The following is a 14,496-nucleotide window of genomic DNA, read 5'->3' on the forward strand; positions in this document are numbered from 1 at the left end:
GTTTCAAGCAGCAAAAAGGTGTGGATTTTGATGAGATTTTCTCTCCAATAGTCAAGATGACTACACTTCGCACCGTGCTTGGCTTGGTTGCTATCCAGGACATGGAACTTGTCCAAATGGATGTGAACACAGCATTTCTTCACGGGGATCTACATGAAGATGTCTACATGAAACAACCAGAGGGATTCGTATGTGAAACCCAAAAACCAACGAGGTCAGAATTGGTTTGTAGACTTAAAAAGGCACTCTATGACCTCAAGCAAGGTTCAAGGCAATGGTATCAAAAATTCGACAAATTCATGCAGTCTCAGGGTTACATTAGAAGTCAAGAGGATCACTGCTTATACACAAAAAGGTTGAACGATGGTTCTTTAATCATATTGATCTTGTATGTAGATGATAAGCTTATCGCAGGCAAATCAATTAATGAAATCAATCAGCTGAAAAAGATGCTAAGCACTCAGTTTTCCATGAAGGATTTGGGAGATGCCAATCACTTTCTTGGTATGCACATCAAGAGAGACAGGCAACGTGGAATTCTTGAATTATCTCAAGAAAAGTACATTCACAGATTCTTGCAACGTTTTAGTATGCAAGGGGGGAAGTCATTGAGTACCCCAATGCAAGCATACTCCAAACTTAGCAAGGAAGACTCTCCCAAGATAGTGGCTGAGAAAGAGGAAATGGCGAAAGTACCATATTCTTCAGCAGTTGGCAGTTTGATGTACGCTATGGTAGCCACAAGACCAGACATTGCACATGCAGTGGGAGTGGTTAGTAGGTACATGGAAAACCCTGGAAAGAAGCATTGGGAAGCAGTGAAGAAAATCCTCAGATATTTGAAAGGTACAGCTAGCAAGTGTTTACGCTTCGGAAACGATGATGCATCTATTGTAGGTTACATGGATGCGGATTATGCGGGTTGCGTGGATCGTAGAAGATCCACATATGGCTATGTGTTCATGTTTTTTGGAGCAGCTATCTCTTGGAGATCGTGTCTCCAAAATTGCACGTCTTCATCTACCACTGAGGTAGAATATGTTGCTGCATCTGACGCCAGCAAGGAAGCCATATGGTTGGCTCGTCTAGTGGGAGATTTGGGCAATCACGAGGTTCCAGTACTACATTGTGATAGTCAAAGTGCCATCGCTTTGGCAAAGAATCCAGTGTTTCACTCAAAGTCGAAACACATAGAGGTTAGATACCATGTCATAAGAGATGCATTGGTTGGCAAGCGTATCGAGCTTGTCAAGGTTCACACTGATGACAACCCCGCAGATGCTCTCACAAAGAGCCTAGCCTCCGAGCAATTTACACATTGTATAGAACTTATGGGTGTAGGATGAAGCCTTGGCAATGCTTCATCAATTTTGTATAGACTAACTATACTAATGCCACTATTGGCCACCATGACCTTCAAGTGGGAGGTTGTTGGGGTGTAGGCCAGGTGGCCGTGGGAAACCACCCTTATACACTTGATTTCCCCTATTCAATATAGGGAGAGAAAGAGGAAGTGTTGACTCTTTTCTTTCTTCTCCACTAACCCATGGCCATCCAATAGGATTTGGTCCACCTCCATGGCCATCCAATAGGATTTGAGTATGCCTTGTGGGCATCGGCGCTAGGGAGCTGACATGTGTCCCTCATTCCCTTTGTGTAAAGGAGGCTTGTGAGTGTGTGTGTGTTTCTCTCTCGTCCCCTACTTGCAAGGCTCGCCCCCTCCTATGTAGGAAGCATGGAGACTTTTTGGTACACACACAAAGCATCCAATATCTACTAAGTTTTGACCATTGGACAAACCTTTGAATTTGGAACCTTAGCATTTTGGAAGTCTTAATGGGCTGAACCTTAGGGTCTTTAAAGCTCATTGTTGCACCTTGCTCTTTTGTAGATCCCCCCCCTTTTTGGATCCCTACTGTGGCCGGGGTATGCCAGCTTAACCAATATTCTAGCCTTTTCTCCCTTGGCACTTCCCCATATTTAATGATCAGTTTAACATGAGAAAATCATTAGGAGAATTAGATATTAGTTATTATGACATTCCTTCTTCCTCTATTTAAGAGATGAGGGTGCACTCTGCCCCTCACTTAGCTTTGTGTGAGTTCTGCTTGCATAAAGTGTGAGGAGTGGTTATAATTTTCTTTACTACACCTTCAATGGAGCTTGCAACTACTGCGACAAAGGTTGGTTACCATATTTTGGTCTCACTGATTACACTATAGTTACTTTTTTGAGATAATTGTTATAGTATTTCTCTACGTATGGATGGCTTAACTCGGCTTGATAGAGCATGCTATGAGTGGGGTACTACCATTTGGCTGGAACATGCAGTATGTATTTTTTACAAGCTATACGATATATATTTTTTTTTAAAGGGGAAAGGTACTTTGACCCGGTGAGTACTGGTTTCAGTCACATGACATTGCTTGGTAATAGTTAAAATAGGGGGACATAACTGCTACATACTTGGTATTTCTCTATATATGGGTGGTTTGACTTCTCTTGGCAGAGCACGCTATGAGTTGGTTGATTGGTAAAAAACCATGGTGTGGGATGGAATTGGTAACACCACCAAAGGGTATTGGTAAACTCCTATAGCCTCGTTTTTATTGGCTATGCATAACATCATATGGTTAATGATTGACTCTTTGGTCTTAACTTAATGATTTTTTGGGTTGCACTAAGAAAAATATTTATTTTCTTATTGGGGTATTACCACCTGGCTGGACCATTCAATATATGTTTTTATACAGGTTGTATGGAAAAAATCTATAAGAAAGGATGGGTCTAGCCCGGTGATTACTGATTTCAGCTACAAGACAATGATTGGAAACACTGCTTAAAATATGATGGGGCATAACTTGCTATGTTCTCTAATAAAAACCACTTTATAGCTACTTTACTCTAACAATTAATGGCACTAACTAAAGGATTTTTCGGCGACTAAATAAAGATGCACTTAAACAAAGACGTTCTAGCAAGGTTGTACTTAAATGTTCTAGCTGGTGATTGATACTGCTTTGACTTAAAGCTATTCTGTTGAAATCCATGATAACTGGCTCACTGGCTTGGTAAAAGTTTTTTGCCCACTAAGTAGGTAAGTATCCCACATTAGAGCTTGGGTACACCCGGAGGGGTCTGTTCTTGCATATGGATGTATCGATATCATTACAGTAAGATGCTTTGGGATGAAGGTGTTCCATGCATGACTATTGTCTTCTATGGTTGGTACTATCGCTGTAATTTGTTAACAATAAAAAAACAATTGTCGCTTATGGAAGCTGGTGTAAACACCTATGGTTTGGTGTACTTTGAGAATATTTTTTTATCGTACATTGCTTGCTAAAACACACTATTATGGGCGACCCTATGGGGCTTTTTTCAGTTACACTACATATTGACACCTGGTTTTGATAAGACGGGAAAAAAAAACTTTATTTGCATTCACCACTTGATGGGAGTTTGTAATTTGAAAAAAGTAGGAAGGATCGGATTACTCTTTAAACTATATCAGTTTTGAATTTATACTTGTTTATAGCATGTTTATACTTCTTTACAAATGGAGCTCCATTAATTTACTCAAAGTTGTTTTGTGTTGGGTAACTTACCATTTGAAGTAGTAGGGGGTATGACCCTCTATGCTAAGACTAAAATACAAAAAAACTTTTGGGTTAATAAAACCCTATATATAAAAAGAACATAATTACTTTGAACTAAGCTAGAATGTTTTAAAAAATGTTAAAAGATGGACATGGATAACAATTGGTATAGTCCATTGATACCTGTAAAACACATTGAAGGCTAACATATCTGTTGTCTTATTTGGATGGATGCAGGTAAGGACTCTATCTTATCTTGGAAGGTTTTTTTGGCTTTTGACAATTGTCCAATACAAGATTATACATACACCCATTGCAAGGGAAGTACTTTTGATATTTGTATACTGGAATGAGGCTTCATTCATACAAACATTGTACAAAGATAATTCTAAGACTGAGTTGTTTTTGTACTTATCATACAAACATTGTACAAAGATAATTCTAAGACTGAGTTGTTTTTGTACTTATCATTTCTCTTTCTCTGAAGCCGGTTGTCTTTTGAATGTAAAAGTTCAATTATGTCTTATTATTTATGATAAAACAGCTACACACACACAACTACAACAAATAACAAAGACTCCTTTACCATCAATGTACTTGCTACTTACCCTTCACTTTTACATTTCAAACCAAATGTTTCTTAAGTTCTTGAAATGAAGGAGAGACTAACACATGGATGCCCTCTTGTTCCTTGAAAATTTTAAGCTCAATTATAAATAGTGTAAAAGGAAACAAGACCTGCCCTTGCCATTGCTCCCGTTGTTGTCACCCTTCTGTACTAAGCATCACCCATATTTAAGAAGGGGAGGCAATGGGATCAAAGACGGAGAAGCTCACGCGCGAGAACCGAGAAGATCACAGCCGTAAAAGTCAAATCAAAAACTAAACTTGAACACACACTAAACTTGGACATCTCGGGCAATACATGTTAACTTCTTACAATATAATGTTGTAAAAATAGATGTGGATACACAATGCATCCGCAGGTGAGGTGGTTAGCCTAAGTGACCCTAAACTCGAACATCGAGGTTACGAGTTCAAATCTCCCTGCCGCACCTCATTTTTCCCATTAGCCAAGTATAATATGCCTTGCTTTTTTGGCGGTGCGCCTCGTTTTTCTAGTTGGCGAGGTTTAGTGCGCCTCAAGATCTCACCCCCTAGCCTCGATCGTTGATCCCATTACCCCTCCCCGCATTAAATATAGGTGTCACTTAGTGTCTAGGGTTGTCGCCCCCACTCATGTACGTGGCCCTCCCTCTCATCCTCATGTGCTCCCTCCCACATTGTTGGCATTACTTGCTCTTCCAAGCATCATGGCATCCCCTTGTCTACCTTCTTCTCCACATGATACCCCATCACTTTTTCCTCTTGAATCAACAAAGGGGTATCACCTTAGACACCCTTTAATTAGACCAAGAATGTCACCACCTTTCCCCCAATAGTACACTTTTAGTCTATGCCAGTGTAGCACAAAAACCTCCTTGCTATACATGCAAGAAGGCTTGCATTAAAAAAATACTTTATGTGCTCTGATAGGCAAGGTTGTCGCTATGTGCGACATATGGCTTCTTGTACACGTTCTCTCTCTTTTCATGACACCGAGTGTCCCTTCTTGTCTTGAGCTTTCCCCTCCACACTGGCATGCCGGGGGGAGGGGGGGGAGGTGGCAAGATGGATGCACATGGGGAAAGGAGGTGGTCAGTGGCCGAATGAATTGCATGGCAGGTAGGGCATGGAGCCAACTTATGGAGACCTTGGCAACATGCAACAAAACAAGACAAAGGGGTCAGGGAAGTGCGATGGGTGTACAACTCAGGGGAGGGGAGGACTGTCGGGTTTTTTTGGTGAGAGAAATCACATTAGAGGGGGGAATAGGGAACACGCCCAACACACAAACAAAGGCCTTCCTATAGCTCAGGGCACTCACAACACCCCTATCCTCTCAAACACACCTTCAAAACAAGCACTACTTGCGAGCACAGCTCAGCCTGCACATCACCTAATAACACACACCTTTGGCAGTACCACAATCAAACACACCCATGCCACAATGTTCAATCCTCCACTGCTTGTGTAGTGGGCACACCTTTTGCAGAGTTGACTGTAACTTTGCCTCCCTTACACTTACTACCTTTCGACTTGCTGGCCTTTGTACCCTTGCCATTAGTTCCCATTGAAACTTTATTGTGGCAGCAATAAATGCATGGAAAGAGGGTCATTGCACCTTGATGGCACCCTAACATACACTTGAGTGTTTTCAAGTCTCCTGTCAAATTCCACTCAACTTGGAACGTTCCAAGACCTGAAACATGCAATTTCTATCCTTCTTGCTATTGTCGAATGACATCAACGATTGTTGTGTGATTGAAATACCATTTCAGAGTCTCCTGTGTCTCATGTAGTGGGAGATGAAAAGCTGCTAGTCACCAAATACTTTTCTCTAACTGAACACCTAAACAAGTGTTTCCCTTCTCATTATCATTTAGCTCCACATCGACATCCACCGAGGCCTTGCTCAATCAACATAACACTTACCCTTTCGAGCATTGACCTTTAACAATTTGGCACTCTCATCAAGCTTCATAACAAATATCACTTTCCCATCACACTCTTCTTGTGTCAACCCATAAAATCTTATCATTGACTCTTGGAGATTCAACAAGTCAACATACACATTGTTGAACTCATTGTAGCGGAAGAATTTGTTGTCTTCTAATGGCATGTCATCCTCCACATATTGAAATCCACCCAACAACTTGCAACATCATTATTGGCGCACTTTTTTGCAACACTGACATTGTAAGGCATTGGCAAAAACCGAAACAAACCTTTTGTCTGGTGACCGAGTGTGACACTTCTATACAAAGCTTCATAGGCCTTGAAACTTTTTTCTACGTTGTCACACACCTCCATCATCTCTTGAGGTGACACAATGCTCTTTAGCTCACTCAAATACTTTTGCCGCAAAACATTAGCAATGCCAGCATTGGATGGATCATCTAGTAGCTCAACCAACTCCTTTGGCTTGATTATATGCTGCAGAAGAGCACATCCCAGTTTTTTGAGCATTGGGATCAATTCCCATCATCATTCGAGCCAAGTTTTTTCATATTGAATTACAGTTACACCAACTTGCAAAACATGTAGGAAATCAGAATTTTGCATCAATATTCTTATCAAGTTTAATGGACATGTTTCTTTTGAGCTCCACCACTTAAGGATAGCAAGGACATCGCTTGTCTCTTGCGCTTACAAATGTGGTAGCCGAGGAGAATGTGTGTGAGATGATCAATTCGCCGATGCATATTTTGTGAAGTATGTTGTAGTTGAACATAATTGTCTAGTCAACCCTCCTGCTCTTTTTTTTGTTGTTGTACTTTTTCATTGAGATTTTCCATCTCATCGTTCAGTTGCTTTATCTTCTTGTTGGATTCCTCTGTAATTTGCTATTGATCTTTCGCAAACTTCTCTTGCAGTGATGAATAGGTAGCCAAGAGATGTTTACTTGCTTCCCTTTCATTGACAAAAGCTGAATACAATCTCCAGCAGTAGCCAAACAATCCGTCTCTTCCATCTCCAATAAAACGCACAAGCTCAGTGACATTACGAAAGGGTAGTGGTGCATTTGTTGTTGGATCACCTGGGTAAATGTGGCCATTAACCCATAAGTTGATTGCCTTGCACCCAACGCTTCGTAGCTAATCTACAGCATTGGGATTTGATGTGCCAAGTCACACAGTAGCGTATTCCTGCTCCAAATCAGCATTTAATCAATTTCGTTTTGGCCTATTAGTAATGTCTTGCAGTGGAAGGAGATTGAATGACATGTTTGTTAGCTAATAAAGAAAAATAGTGAGATAATTTGTAATGGTGACTGTTGCAAGCAGGGGAAGCTGACTATAGAGGGAAAAAGAGGAAGGTACTCAGAGATATTAGAAAAGGATTATGTTGTGGAGGGAATAAAGAGAGGGAGTGTAGCTCAACCTCCTTTGAATTCAAAATATTGATCATGAGAGCTTTAGAGAGAGAATTGCAGTTGCACACAGAGGTAATGGAGTTCTCCATTGCTCTCACCTGAAGCTGGAGTGGAAGGGGGAGAGAGAGAGAGAGAGAGAGAGAGAGAGAGAGAGAGAGAGAGAGAGAGAGAGAGAGAGAGAGAGAGAGAGAGAGACATAAAGGAAGAGAGTGGGAGAGAGAGTATATCTGCAGCCTTGGAGGATCTGCACTTTCTGTCAGCTGTAGGCAGCATAGAATGTCCTCTTAATGATTGTGAGTGAGAGAATATGCAAAATCTACTTTTTTGGCAGGGGGGACTAAAAAGTGCTTCTTTTAATGAGAACTAAGTGAGAGAGATTGTTTTATATGTTAGAGAGAGAGGAGAGAGATGGGGAAAAGACATTTTAGAATTCAGTTACCCACCTCTCTTTTGTGGTAAAATAGCCTATTTTCAAAATACAAAATATACAAATGGTATTTTTAAAAATCTCAGCATAGGCCTTTTTGCCCTAGGCTTTTACGCTTGGTTTAGGCTTGGTCAAACTTGGCTTAAGCTTTAAACATTTCCTTAAACTGCCAAATAAAGAGGCCCTCGTATACCCCATTCCCTTCCTATGTCTAGGCTCAACTCTCAAACCCATAGCCCCTGACATCTTTAATGAACTCGACGATGCAAAACAAGCGAGGGTGCTAAGGTGCAGATGGAGAATTCAAAGTAGATGATGATCCTTATGGAAACATTTTCCAAAGGATTTGATGAAAATATGGTAGCTGGAGATTTTTCAAAGATGCTTGAATAGGTCCAAGGATGTCTGCTTGATGTGGAAGCCATGAAGACAAAAGAGCAGATAGATGATGGGATAAAGATGGCCCTTGATGCCATATGGAAACATTGTGGAATTTTGCAAGGGCACGGTTCATAAGGTTTTCTTGCATGCTATAAACCAAAGATGAAGAGTTAAGGAGCTCCACAATAGCGAATGGTTGCAATTTTTGATGAGCTTGTAAGTTCCAAGTTTAGAGATCAAGTTCGAGAGTTGGTAGAACATACCCCACACAATGGGACTATTTTGCAGATGGTTTCATTCAGGCAAGATTGTGGACTTGGGAATGAAGAAAAGTATTGAGAAGAGCGTCCCTCAAGGCTTGGCATGAGCTTGAGACTCATTTTTATATTTTGTGATGACATTTTAATACAATCACTCACAATTGTGAGTTTTGCTAACTACTATGTCTACTCCAATTCCATTATGTTAAGAAGATTTTCAAAATCTCCACCCACTCTTCAATTGAAAAGCCACAACAAAACCACTCGTTATATCACTTTCCATTAGTCATATTTGAACCCATCACGTTGAATATGCAAGGATCAAGCTAAACCACTAGACTACAAGCCTCTAATGGTGTGTAGGGTGGTCTTACTCATCAAAAATAAAAAAATGGTAAACACCCCCCCCCCTTTTTTTGCACTTATCTTTTAGCACTCCCGTTAAAAACTTTTCATTCAAAGTTAGCCCCACCAACCTTTTTTTTGCCAAAACTCATAATTTGTGAGTGAATTTTATTAAGCACAACATAAAATTACAAAACAACATCAAGATTGGGCCGACCCTTGAGGTGTTGAAGATTACAAGTTGAATTTCTAACGTCTCTCATCGAGGCTTATCCTCAATGGCTTAACAAGGTAGGTGAAGTGTAATCCTAGGCTTCACTTATCATAGGTTGACAATACAACATGGGTAGCCCTAGACCAGTCTTCCGAGTCTTGCTTGTGTTCAAGCGTATAGATCACCACTCTGCTTTCTTGTATAATCTCTGAGAATCTTACCACGTTCAAATTTCCTTCAAACACACAACGGTTCCTCGATCTACTCTCCATTTCAAAGGCCACAACAAGACCACTTTTAACATCACTTTCCACTCAAGGTCGGATCGATCCTTAAGGTACTGAAGATTACACATCGATTTTATCCTCACCATCTTAACAAGGTAGGTGAACTGTAATCCTAGGCTTTACTTATTCCAGGTTGACAATACAGATTGGTATAGCATGGGTAGTGCTATACCAATCTTCATAGTCTTGCTTGCATCCGAGCATATAGATCACCACTCTACTTTCTTGTATAATCTCTGCAAAGCTTTCTTGGAAGAAGAAGTACCTGACAACTTGAGTGCAGATACGAAGAGTAGGACTTTCCACCTTCTTGCAACCAAGGACTTACTTGCTCTACATTGTTTGATCAAGCTGAATCTCCCCAGATGCTGTCGGCTGTCTCTCTGTCTCTCTCTCTCTCTCTCTCTCTCTCTCTCTCTCTCTCTCTCATGTATGTATGTAGTAGATTAAACCCACTTCAATAAACCAACAGAGATACCAAATAGTTGCAAAGTAAGAAAAAAATATATGGTTCTCACAATGCATAGACAATGGATTGGAGCGATTGATCATCTAGAGAGGTTAAGCCTACGACACACTCTACTTGGAACTCTCAAGATCCAAGGTCCAACATGTTGAACACAGCGATCAAGGCATCAAGGTGAGTCACCCAAAGAATAGATTCTAAACATCCATTCATTCACTCCATAGGGACCATATGAAAAGTTGCAATTTAAAGGGTGCAACATACCTAACTCTCATACAGTGAGTCACATATCATCTATATAAAAATCTATGTGATAATAACCTACAACACTTCTAAAATTTCGTGCTTCATACAATGCCAAGAAAAAATGTTTGTAGTAATATTGAAGCCTACAATGAAGATGACAACCACCCATTTAGGCATAAAAAGTAACAACTTATTTAGCATCATATGGATTCAAGTTCAAGCTATATGCACCGAAGGATCTCAAAATCCTCGATAATATGAATTATATCCTCAGCATGTGCAGGACCCCTCCATAATGGAGAATCTAGAAAGAAATGTTACACGTGTAAATACATAGAGTAGGACCATAATTTCTCATTGAGGTAAAAGTAAATGTCAAAGAGAAGATTTTTCATACCTCTTATATAAGAAGGTGCATCATTGAGGGTGTACGAAACCATGGGGCATTGTGCCATTCTTTATCTGCTCTAACAATGGAGATTCAAAATTTTAAGAGGAAGAGAGATATGAAATAGAATACAAAAGACTTTGATGATCATACCATAGAGCATTGTGACATTCTTTCTTTTGTTTAAAAGGAGGATTTAAAATATTGAGTGAGAGAGAGAGAGAGAGAGAGAGGGATGGAAGCGATTCAAAAGACTTATAAAATTCACAATTTCACAAAGATGCTTTGAACATTTTGAATGTAGTGATGACAATACAAAAGAGTTATCCAAAGTATGTTGTATACATTCTGCAAGATACGGGGGGGGGGGGGGGGTTGTTTCAACTTGAGTGAATATCCTCAATCGATATGGTGTAGTGTGTCTCCAGCAACCCCCACCTGTTGTGAATTGACTGGCCTTTCATCACTCACAAACCAAATATTAACTTGAATTTGACAATGCTAAGAAATGGAAACATGGTAGTATTCAAGAACTTCCATAGACATATCTCTACCTAGATATAGCATTTCATAAACACCTACAATGATAAATCCTTGATGATAGTGATCTCTGCAAAGCCATCCATGAATTATGTAGAGCAAGAAAAGCTTAAAACTACCAAAATACCACATAAAAACTCTTACAATATAATATGAGTTGTATCAAATAAGATCACCAAAAACATAGCAGAAACTCTTCCGCTCCATTGCAATGGATCTTCAACAAAGAATGTCAATGTATAAGCCAATCTTCTTAATCCAATAATGGGTCAAGTTAATAGTCTAATTTAAAAAAGAAGACAGATACCTCTAATAAATTCAGTGATGTGACCAACGACATGCGTCAAGGATCCATTTGTGGCCAAAACTTTGATCTAAGAGATATCAATCAGATTTAAAATCACATGTGTCTCACTTTAAGTGAAAAGAGCATCCATATAAAGTGGCTCACAAAAGACTAGTATGATTGCAAAGAGTTTCCTCAACTACCTTCCATTTTGAAAAAAAGATGCCTCTTGGAGGCAAAGTGACCATTCTTCATCCTCTAGCTATACATGCCTCCTTATATGTATCATAAATGTGACCATCATACGTCTGCAAGTATTCAAAAGATTTACATCCCTTGAAAATATTGAGTAGCATTGGTAGGTAAAAAACCTCACCAGCAGTTGGGATCATATTATACATTCTTCCAATAGAAACACCATGTTGTCGTGTGAAGGCCATGCCTTTTGATTTTTATTCCATACCCAACCACTTGGAAAGTCAGTATATGTGAGGCTATTTGCTTTTGGATAGTTTGATTTTCAATAAACCATTCTATCAAGGTAGTTTCTTTATTTTGCTCGTTATCTAGTAAATCTAATACATCATCACCAACTTGAAATGTGACCATATTCTACAATGAAAGGTGTACTTGCAATCGTTGAATAGTTGGCCTTTCACTGGGCATGTCAAAGCCAAATATTCTCCACATAGCCTCGGATGTAGAAACATAACGTGCATTGAGATAACCCTTGATCTCATCAATAGCTCCTCTAGCATCTTGAAGAACAACAGTGGCTCAATCATGTCCCTTGTAGACATACTTATAAAGATATTTAACGACAGTGACAATTGAGCATATCTCGACATTAATATGGGCTTTGTTTCATAGTGATAAGATAGGGCTATAAAGAACACATGATATCCACTTTCATTTATAGTCATAGACATAGAAAATGTTTGTGGAAACTTGATTAGACACTTTCCATCAACCATTGGCATGGAGAACTTGGGTTTAGAGGACCACATGACCCATGACCATTACAACGGCTAACCACATCAAATAATTATAGAAACACATTCTTTTCAGGGAGCTTTGCACAAACCAACTTGTCGTAGTGCAATGTATATATGGGCTTATATTTGGATGCAAGTATCAACAATATATGACCATGAGGAAGACCTCACTTTTGAAACTCTATCACTGTAGCATGTCCAATCACCTCCCCAAATACGGCTTGATTGATAAGTAAGTGCATCATATCTTGGAACTTCTAATAAAACACACTTGCAGTCACATTAGGACGATCGACAGCACTTTGTCCAAGCTATAACACATCATCTATTTCCTCCCATTGTGGATTACATGTGAATGTGATGAAGAAATCTGGTCTACCCCTACTACGAACAATTGCAATTGCACCTTGGAATAGTTGGCACATAATGCTTGGGCCTCCAAAAAAAAATGAAGGCAAAACAATTCTACAGCCAATTTTGACCTTCCGCCCTCTCTAAGCCATCTCTAGCCTCAACCATGTCAATCAATCCTTAATACACTTCAACACGAAGTGTTCTTTGGTTATTTTGCATCCATAATAATCACAAGTCCTCTATAGTACTATAAGTATCCACGACATATTGTTGTAGTAGCCTACCCCCTCAAAGAAGACCCATGACCATTACAACGGCTAACCACACCAAATAATTATAGAAACACATTCTTTTTAGGGGGCTCTACACAAATCAACGTGTCATAGTGCAATGTATCTATGGGCTTATATTCGGATGCAAGTATCAGCAATATATGAGTATGAGGAAGACCTCGCTTTTGAAACTCTATCACTGTAACATGTCCAATCACCTCCCCAAATACGACTTGCTTGATAAGTAAATGCATCATATCTTGAAACTTCTTATAAAACCCATGTATAGTCACATAAGAGCGATTGACAACATTTTGTCCGGGCAATAACGCATCATCTATTTCCTTCCATCGAGTATTAAATGTAAATGTGATGAAGAGTTCCAATTTACCCCTACTACAAACAATTGCCGTTGCATCTTGGAATAGTTGTCATATACATCTTTGGCCTCCAATAAAAGACGAAGGCAAAACAATTCTACGGCGAACATTTTTCCCTTTGGCCCTCTCTAACCATCTCTAGCCTCAACCATGTCAACCAATCCTTAATACACTTCAGTTATTTTGCATTTATGATAATCGTGAGTCCTCTATAGTACTATAAGCATCCACGACATATTGTTGTAGTAGCCAACCCCTCAAAGAAGACACTCCATTGTATCATCTCTTATTTGTAAGCGAAAGCCATAATATTTCTTTTGACTCATGTTTTTTCCATCGCTAGAGTCACTGTAGATAAGTATTCCACCCATCCTCTCCATTTGGAAATAATGAAACATACAATAAGGACATGTAAGCTTGATGCATATTGGAGATTCTTTTCAAGCTCCCATGTCAAAAAATGTGTACAATGTGGTGATGGCCAATAATTTCTATCATCTCCTTGTCCAAGAATAATTGCAATAACTTTAGAACCCCTTGGAGCAAGATATTGCCAGCCCATCACAATGGTGCTTTGCAATAACCATCCTAATATTGCGTACAATAGAATCTCTAGACAAAGAAGCAGTAGATTGTAGAGCATATGCATATGGGTTTACTCTATCCATCATCAATTGTAAACATTCTAGAGCACTACGATCTAAATTTAGAACATGATGCAATATGTTGCTCAACTCATGTTCGATATGAAAAAAATATAATTGTGCAAAGCGCAGAACTTCATTCTATCCTTTAGCTGGTGCCAAAGAACCAATGCTATGATACACAGAGCCATGTACTTTACAAGTGTACACACCACTCCCACTATAATTAATAGTCTCATCGATATGGGCACCAAGAGACAAAAATGTCAATGCATTATTATATCCCCGAATGTTTTGTAAGAACTATCTACTTCTTGTTGCGGTTGAGCTCTTCAAATCTTTCAATTCATTTAGTGGCTCATAAAAGGGAAGTAAGCTAACTCTTCCATCAGAGAAACAATATTTTCCTACAAATGTTTGGATAGTCTTCCCTTCA

This window comes from Adiantum capillus-veneris, chromosome 1 (assembly GCF_014529385.1).
Source record: "Adiantum capillus-veneris isolate H3 chromosome 1, ASM1452938v2, whole genome shotgun sequence".
Classification (NCBI taxonomy): Eukaryota; Viridiplantae; Streptophyta; class Polypodiopsida; order Polypodiales; family Pteridaceae; genus Adiantum; species Adiantum capillus-veneris.